This window comes from Notamacropus eugenii, chromosome 5 (assembly GCF_028372415.1).
Source record: "Notamacropus eugenii isolate mMacEug1 chromosome 5, mMacEug1.pri_v2, whole genome shotgun sequence".
NCBI lineage: Eukaryota > Metazoa > Chordata > Mammalia > Diprotodontia > Macropodidae > Notamacropus > Notamacropus eugenii.
In genome coordinates, this window is record NC_092876.1 from 160,105,333 (window position 1) to 160,113,553 (window position 8,221).

An 8,221-nucleotide genomic window follows, 5' to 3' on the forward strand; every position below is an offset into this window, starting at 1 on the left:
CAATCTACTCTTGCCTGGAACTGACATGAATTTGGGGAGATATTGCTTCCCTACAATGTCTCTACTCTTAGTGGCAATTTCCTATAGTCAAAAGGTTTGTAACCTTAATACCAGGTTTATTAAATTATAGATTGCTGGTAGGGGAACATCCAAGATCAAGTCTAAAATTTACTATTAGGCTTAAGGCTTTAGACCAACAACAAGTTATGATACTTTAATTCTTAGTAATAGTGTGGAGACAATTAGGTCAAGGGCTTGTGAAGTTAGCATACATAGTTATTATTTGTGTCTCAGTTGGTTAATGTTAAAAAAAAAAAAATCCGTTTGTAGTCTATATTGTAAATGCTTTAAAAGAAATATCACCTGACCAAAAGCTGGAATTCTTTGATACGATATGAACTGTGTTAAAAATGAAAAAAAACCCAAACAAAACAAAGTCAGGTTACACCATAAAGAGTCTCTTAGTGAATTAATTAGGAAAACCAAGGCCAAGAGAGATAGTGAGAACATTTGGTGAGAAGGTACAAGGAAAATAAAAAATAAAAAATAAAAAAGCAAAGAAGTTAGCATAGACAGAAACAGAAGGCACAGAAATGACTTGGGTTCACTGACATGAAAATAAAAAACAAGAAAGCATTTAAAGAGGTGTTTGAAGGGACTTATCCATTCAGCCAGTGACAAAATGAATACATTTAGTCATATTTAGGAGTCTTTATTTGAACATTTACTTTAATTGAGTAATTTTATCTTTTATAAATGGAAAGTAAAATTTATAAACTTATAAATTGCTAAGTAAATAATTATGTATGTAAATTTATTAAAATAAAAAGCACAGTTCAGTGTAAAAAAAAAAAAGAAGAAAATACAGAGATCCTAGAGTCCTCACAGAGTCTATTTAGAAAGGAATTACTGCCACTCTCCTACACATACAGAGCCCAGTAAGACATTTGCCTTTCACTGAACAGCTGCCTACCTGAGGGCTATTACCATTGCTTTTTTTGCAGAGCGAAAGCCTGCATGTGATATTGGAGGAAAAGGGTAAATCTATGTTGTGACTGAGAGTTCAAGTGGTTCCAGAGAGCACATTTGAATCTCAGTAATCGTGAAGAGGGTCATTAATTAGCCCTAGGCAGGAATAAATTTTGAAAAATCACTGAAAACTGACACCATAAGAGGTGCTGATTAACTCACAGTAGGAAGAAGCAATCTTTAACTGTATTCTATGACTTTGCCCTCCATTTTTTCATTATGTTAAATTGCTGATGTTAAGTTAAAATTTCCATTTGGTTGAGGTGTGTGAGGTATGTGTGATACAGGCTCAAGCTACCTCAGCCCACTTAGGAATAACTGAATACAGAATAACTCATTTTGGCTCGCAATTTGTTTTAATCTGTTCTTTCTCAAGCTTTTTACTGGGTGTCTGCAAACTACCAAGCATAGATTGCATGAAACCAAAGCAAGGAAAGTATACAAAACTCAAATATTCTTTGCAATTCATATACCTGTCAAGATATAGTTTGTTATATCTAAAAGCAACATCAAGATGGGTCTATGGCTTAGTAAATGAATCCTTTGAAATAAGTAGGCTAATGAACATAAAGGTGAAATAGCTTGCCTGGGGTCACACACCTAACAAGATACTTAAACAGAGATCTCCTTGACTCTAAATACAGCACAAATCAATCAATCAACACATGATTTTTTTGAACAACAATGACAAATTTTTTAATGTAAACACAGGTGACAACTGCTTAAATTAAGTTCCAACTGTTTCCCTTTTGTGAAGATCCAAGCAAATACTATATAGATTGGGACTCAATAAAGAAAAACATGTTCAAATAATATTGTATCATCAGCATCTCCAGGTAAATGTACATTACCAATAAATCCTTAGGAAGCCCATCCACAAGAGTTTATGCTTTGTCCAGGCCCAATTCCTCTGGAATAGAAATTCCCAATTCATCTAAAGTTGGTCTAAGTTCCCGGATAATATATGGGTAAATTTCCTTATGAGGTCCTGCTTTGTCCTTTACAGCCCCTAGAATGTGAACTGCACTAGCCAAATCATCTAACTGTCTACATGCCCTCAAAGCAGCATCAATGATTTTGGGTTCTGGAACCTGATCATAGCCAACTAATGTATTCATTCTTTTTCGTAATTCCCAGGCATCAAGATCTGGTTTGCTGAAGTATGTGACCCAGCGAGCATCAAATTCCTCATTTGTCTCATGGAACCCATGAGAATAGCAGTGAACTGACTGGATTGCCGCAGTGGCAGGAGAGGCAGAAGACAACCAGGAGGAAGGGGCTGCAGCCATCTGCTTGGCCAGCAGGATCCGCACCTAGGAGGAACAGTGGTGGAGAGCAGCAGCCAGCACGGTGACAGCAGGCGAGGGTGACAGAACTGACCAAACCATGGACTGCCTGCCTACTGCTCAGGACACAGGCTCAGCACATATTTAGTAGTGTCCACTATGTACCAAGAAGAATGATAGACACTAAGAATATAATGACAAAACTGGAATAGCCCTTGACCTCAAGAAGTTTGTATTGTGTTGTACAAGCCAGAAACTTGCATATGTAGGTGTATAAAATAGATAAAAATTAAATACCAGCTTTTTGAGGAGGAAGTGAGGGTATGGAATGCACCAGAACTAGACAGTCATCTAAAAGTCTCTTTTAGAAATGGCATTTGAGCTTCCTTGAAGGAAATTACGGATTCTAAGAGTTGAACATGACAAGGGAACATATTCTGGGCAGTTTTCAGTGCAAAGTCATATGCACTGGAAATGAAATCTTGCAGATGAAGAACAATAAGGCCAAATGAATAAAATACATAGTGTAGGCAATATACCAGAAATTTTTTTCACTGTCTATTCACTTATTTATTCATTTATTTTGTTTATTCATTTGTCATATAGCATCTTGGTCAACATACTTCACATGTGGGGCCACCAGAAAAAATACCTCAGATAAATGGTCATCTGGGCACTCTTCCCAGTGTATTTACATTTGTATCAATGCATTTACATAGTTTATTCTTAGTCACATGGTATACAGCTCAAACAAAGCCATTTAATGAAATAGAAGTAGCAAATTCAGAGTATAACTTTTCCCCATAAAACTGAGACGGCTAGAGTGTCACAAATACATAGTCCATGAGGTAAATAAATGCACATAAGGATCATGCATTAGAGGTACACGTTTCACCAGAACATAAGTGTGTGTTAGTCCTTCATTGCTGAAGACCATGCCATCAGAGAAACAATGACATGATTAGCACTTGACTTTATTTTTCAGTGAGGTAGTACTGTGCAGGTCACCAGCCTCAGTTCTCCTCCAGGGCCATCTGAATCCAGTGACCAGATTATTCATCAGGATGACTGGAGATGACCCAGGATGGGGTGTTTGGGGTTAAGTGACTTGCCCAAGGTCACACAACTAGTGAGTGTCAAGTGTCTGAGGTGAGATTTTAACTCAGGTCCTCCTGACTCCTGCTTTGGTGCTCTATCCACTGCACCACCTAGGTGCCACTTCATCAGAACATATCCATGAAGTAACAACACACACTTCGGGCACTTTAGGACCAACTTCTGTGAAATGTTATGATGTTTTATTTTGTTTTGTTTTGTTTCTCACTGGGCATGCTCCTCTCAAGGTAGAGTATACCTGAGGAGAAATGTGTTCAAAGTGTCTGAACTGGATACAATACTCAGCTGGTAACTGGTAGTCTTTAGGGGCAGGGCAAATAGTCTGCTAGAGTGTTGCCCTGTTGGTCTCATGACATCTCTATTGGTCACATTATTCTGCTGGTACACGCCAGTCTCCTCCTGGTGATTAATGCATACTTTGCCTACTTAATCAAGATACTAGCTTTTAGGTTCAACTTTTCACCAAGCCACCTCTGCTCCAGTTAGCTAGGTTATAATGGCTTGAACCTCTCCCTGAGGGAAAAGGCTGACACATTCCTAATCACAGTCATTATCCCCAGTTGACAAACAGAAAGCAGAGCACTGCCAGGCTAAAATTAAGCCTTTTTATTCCTGTTCCAGCGTGGAACAAAGATCAAGGTTACAAATACCTATTTGATTTGTGGTTACATATTCCAAGGATTCTCTCTGCCTTAGCATGAAAACAAATTTAATCTAGGCCAAAGGTAAGCTAAGGAGTTATTTTTCTCTATATCACAAATTTTTATTTTAGTCTGTTATGCAAATCCATCAACAAAAAGTTGATGGTTTAATGGATCGTTTTGGTTACCTAAAAACTTAAACCTCCGTATATATTTATTTATTAAGAAAATGGCTTAAAGAGATAATGAAATATAGCTCCATTCTCTCAATAGAGAGAAGCGGAATTATAGGGGTAGAACGTTACATACATTGTCAGATACCATAGCTGTAGGTATTAATTTTGTGTTTCTATGCTGGAAGGAAGTAAGTGCTTGAATATCAAAGTAGTTATATTCAGAAATTATTTTGATGCAAAAGCAAAAGACATAAATAAATCTTGGTGTGTTTTATTTATTTTTTAAAAAAGTAATTATTTAAAGGTCAGGAAAGGGAGAAAATAGTTCAGACAATGGGATTTTCCTTGTAAATATTCTGTTCCTTTATCTTTAGGAAATGGAAATTTTATGTTGAGTTCCATAGTTCCATTGGTTTTTTCATGTTACTCTGGACCAAATATGACAAATACATACATACATACATACATACACACATACATACATATACACACACATATATACATATACATATATATATATATATATATATATATATATATATAATCACAATCTTCCCAGCAAAAGTTAAAAATACTGGCAAATCATTCATAAAATTAGTTCTTTTCTAACAGATGGCACGTGAGCAACTGACTTGACCACCTGTGCAGCTCTCTGTTAGAGACAAACTTTGTGTTGTAAAGTAGTAGTTCTAGTTTCTGTGATGCTTCTCATGTGGAGAAATCAGCACTTGTTTGCATTTCCAGAATATTTATCTCTTGGATATAAAGCACAGGAAATTTCCAGAGATACTGACATCTGAGATATTTTACAGTGAAAGCAGAAGATCCCTTAAAGGAAAAAGACTAGAAATTCATCTCTCTCCCCCCTGAAAAAGACATAATATATCATGGAATAAATATCTTGAATTTTGTGGTTCTTGATTTATGAAATAATTTTGGCTCTCAAGTACACAAAAAGGACTTTGAAAACAACTATCCTCTCCTATTCTTGTTTTTACCATGTTGATGACATAAGAGATGTTCAATAACTTTTTTGCATTTTTTATCAATCTAGGACACAGGTATAGTGAGGAACAGGAGCAAATATCAGGGCATGGAAGCCCAGATTCTTGAGACCCTGAGATCAACCTATAAGTTACTAGACTGGTCTTGCAGAGGTATCACAGAATCAAAGATTCTCACAATTAGAATAGTCTTCAAAGCCCATCTAATCCAACTGTCCTTAAGTAAGAAAGTGTTCTGAGATATCTACAACAATAATTATAGGCCTCAATTGATCAAGAACACATATTACAAAGCAATACATTTCTCTGGAATAATTATAATCATTGGTAAGTTGGGTTATTGGGTTCTTTTGGTTGTTTTCCCCTTAATATGGAACAGAAATTTATTTCTATATAATTTCTATCCATTATTCCTAGTTCTGATTTTTGGAATCAAGCAACATAAATCTATAATCTTTGGAAAATGACAGAGTATTTTGATGGAGATAAACTACCCAGATTGCCTTGATACAGAATGAAATTATGTTAGTCTTTTTGCCTGTTAGGTTCCATTTTAGTTCACTTTAACTTCAAAAAAATACTGAGGCTCAGATTCAATCCAGCTCAGACTCTGTCTAGCTGAGATTCTGTCTGCCCACTTGTGAATACAAGCATCACAAATGCTCCTTAAGAGGCAACCCAATTTGGCGAATCTTTAATAAACTTTGTTTTCTTTGATTTTAAGAAGGCTTGAGTCGAATTCATTCGAACATGACCCAGACTGTCGGTATTTTGGGGTCCCCCATCACCCCTGAACCTCTACATTTATGGTTCCCTGACTGAGAAAGCTGCTAATCTCAAGTTCTTCTGCTGAAACTGGAAGGTATGTAAGCCTCCCCCTCTCCCTATCTCCTACTTGCTCTCCAAGCACCTTGGAAGCAGATTTTCGGACCTGACTTCAGGTCTCAGTATCAGGCTAAGTCTCTGAACTTTCTGGGCGCTAAAAGGTTAGAGAAACATCAGTTAAGTGGGTGCCCAATTCTCTGGATTTCCTGGACACAAGGAAATCAGGGAAAGCTCAGTTATTTTTGTCCTCTTGTGTTTTGTTTTTTTTTTTTTTCTCAAGGCTTACTTCCATGTCCTCTTTTAAGGAGAGGGGGACTCCCAGCCCCACAGCAAGAAATGGGTCACAATTCATCAATTCCAAAAACTTTGCCTTTGGGCTGTCTTTTACAAAATTGGAAAAAATTTAGCTTCTCTAAACAACTTAAAAAGAAAAAGTTGGTATTCTTTTGCAACACTTTGGCCTCAGTATCACCTGAAGGACAATGAAGTGTGGCCCATGTTTTGGACCTTACAATGTAATATCCTTTTACAGTTACAATTATATTGTCTCCAAAAGGAAAAATGGATAGAAATACCTTACATAAGGGCCTTTGTCAAACTCTCTTAGGACCCCATTCTCAGAAATGATTGTAAGATGCTTGTAGCTAGAGACACCCCACAAAAGGGAAATGGGGGTGAATTGGATGTTTTGGATGACCCCCTGTTTATGGCTCCTAGGATCTTGGCCTCACTTTCCTTATCTCCATTCCCAACTCCTGCTCAGTTCCCAGTCACAGGGCTTGCTGAGGTGCCTCCCTCTGCAGCCCCTCTCACTGGGGCAACATTCACTCAGACATCAGGCCCCACCCCCATGGCAGTCTCTACAGTATCACTGCCTGTAACCCACCCCTCCTTGGGGACTCTACCTCAGTCCCCAACTACTGGTCTTGCTTGGGTGCCTCCCTCTGCAGCCCCTCTTGCTGGGGCAACATTCACTCAGGCCTTTGGCCCCACTCCCGTGGCACTCTCTGGGGCATCTCCCCCTTTGATCCCTACTCTTCCTTAGGCACCAGCAGATCTTTCCCCTTGCCAGCCAGATTCCCTGGCCCTGCAGCCTAATCCAGTTCAGCAGGCATTCCCCAACTCCTCCCTCACAAGAAGTGGGACTTCCTATCTCCCTTCACAAGCCCCTTTCCCCACTGGGCCGTCAGGGCTGTTTCCCTTGAGAGAAGTGCCTACCCCACCCAGTGGGACAACCAGGGTGCATGTTCCACTCTCTCTTTGGGATCTCACCCAGATTAAAGAGAAACTGGGGAGATACTCTGAAGACCCCACTAGGTTTACTGAGGGTTTTAGGGACATATCCCTACAATTTGAACTTTCTTGGAAAGAACTGCATATTCTTTCCTCTGTCTGTTATACCGTTGAGGAGAAGGGGAGAATATGGGAACATGCCCAAAAGTTTGGGGATTGTATGGCTAGCAATAATCCCATAAAATACCCCCCAGGAGCAGCTGCTGTTCCCAGTAGTGACCCCAGATGGGATTGTCAAGAGTGAGGACAGGGGAAAGAGAGACCTTATGGTAATTTGCCTGTTAGAAGGCCTAAAGACTGCATTTCAAAAACCAGTAAATTTTCAAAAAATTAGGGAAATTACTCAGGGAGAAAAGGAAAACCCTGTCCTTTTTCAAAACTGACTAGTAGAAACTACTAAAAAGCATAGAAATTTGGATCCTGACTTCGTAGAAGGGGCAGCAATCCTTAGCATGTATTTTATTAATCAGTCTGCCCCAGATATTAAGAGGAAACTGCAGAGGAGTTGCAGAAGAGGCAACAGGATCCCAAACACCTCAGGCCCAATTACTGGAGATGGCCTTTGGAGTCTTTAACAACAGAGGTCTAGTTGCAGCAGAGGACAAGGAACTAAGGAGAAGGGCCAGGAAGCATGCTCAATTCTTGGCTCCTGCCTTGGCCAGGAAAAGACCCAGGGAGCACCCCTCCAGGGCACCCCCTTGGAGGAAGACTGGCTACTTGGGCAGTGGGGAAAGCTGCTTTTGTTGCCACAAGAAGGGTCACTGGTCCAAGGAGTGCCCCTTCACAGTGCCCCCCCAGAGGGAGCCCCAGGAACCAATGCCTGTGGAACCGTGTCCATGTGACCAGAAGGA

At 39.4% G+C, this 8,221-nt stretch overlaps 1 pseudogene; it reads right to left on the bottom strand.

Annotated features, from left to right (window-relative positions):
• Positions 1 to 1,880: 1,880 nt before the first annotated feature.
• On the bottom strand, positions 1,881 to 2,417 carry LOC140507725 (cytochrome c oxidase subunit 5A, mitochondrial-like; annotated as a pseudogene).
• Between the last annotated feature and the right edge of the window lie 5,804 nt (positions 2,418 to 8,221).